Raw genomic sequence first — 1,293 nt, 5'->3', positions numbered from 1 at the left:
AGAAGACAAAACAAATAAATCCAGGATGCAGGCCTATGATCATAACTTTAAGAGAAAAAGTTGTGTTCTCCCAGGTCTCCAGGATCATGCCCTAGGCCAAAGGCAGACTCCAAACCACTGAGCCACCCAGGGATTCCCCTGAACAAGGAGCTTTTTGAGTCTCCTTATAGATGTGAGCACTTAGATCATTAGTGAGAGAGTTTGTTCCTATCCTTATCTTAAACGGTTTTAAAACACCTCTAATGACATTCTAGGAATAAGGTAGGGTGAGAAGGAGAAAAGTAAGGCAACTAACACTTTTAAGTGCCTAATAATATTAGTCATCATTACACTAGGTGTTTTATTTTTTTATTTTTTATTTTTATTTTTTTTAAATTTTTATTTATTTATGATAGTCACACAGAGAGAGAGAGAGGGGCAGAGACACAGGCAGAGGGAGAAGCAGGCTCCATGCACTGGGAGCCCGACATGGGATTGGATCCCGGGTCTCCAGGATCGCACCCTGGGCCAAAGGCAGGCGCCAAACCGCTGCGCCACCCAGGGATCCCTTATTTTTATTTTTTTAAAGATTTTATTTATTCATTCATGAAAGATACATAGAGAGAGAGGCAGAGGAAAAAGCAGGCTCTCTGCAGGGAACCCGATGTGGGACTCGATCCCGGGTCTCCAGGATCATGCCCTGAGCCAAAGGCAGGCGCTCAACCGCTGAGCCATCCAGGGGACCCTACACTAGGTGTTTTAGATTCAATATCTAACTTCACCAGAAGAAAAATAACAGGGAGCTAAGTGTTACTTTATCGATTTTTATGGCTCAGGGAATTAAAGCAGATTCTATCACATGCCTAAAATCACATTGGCTTGGGTGAGCCATGGTGAGATCAGATATAGATCAAGAGAGGGAAACTGTAAAGGGTGTTTCAGGTTTGATACCAATAGTTCCCGTCAGCATGTGATGCAGGGCCACACAGGTAAGCATTGAGGTCTGCCATGAAGAAGGTAGAACTGTGGGTGGTGCCTTTATGTACTTTCCATGAGAAAAAGTGGGCAAGGCACAGTTAGCAAACTTAGGATTGGATAGTTTGAACAACTCCAGCAGGTTCTAGGCCACGGGCTGTTCCTGGTTGTCTGGCACCTGACCCTGGGAGTTTTAGGGGAGGTATACTAGTTATCTAGATTATGAAAACCCAGAACAGAGGCAGATAGGGATTGGATTTTATCAGCTAATCAAGAAGGAGAAATAACTGGCCTATAGTGAGGGTCCCAAAACTGGGTCAAAAGAAAGATTTTTAAAAA

This window comes from Canis lupus, chromosome 2 (assembly GCF_048164855.1).
Source record: "Canis lupus baileyi chromosome 2, mCanLup2.hap1, whole genome shotgun sequence".
Classification (NCBI taxonomy): Eukaryota; Metazoa; Chordata; class Mammalia; order Carnivora; family Canidae; genus Canis; species Canis lupus.
The sequence above is the reverse complement of the archived record's forward strand: the minus strand, read 5'-3'. Positions refer to the sequence as shown.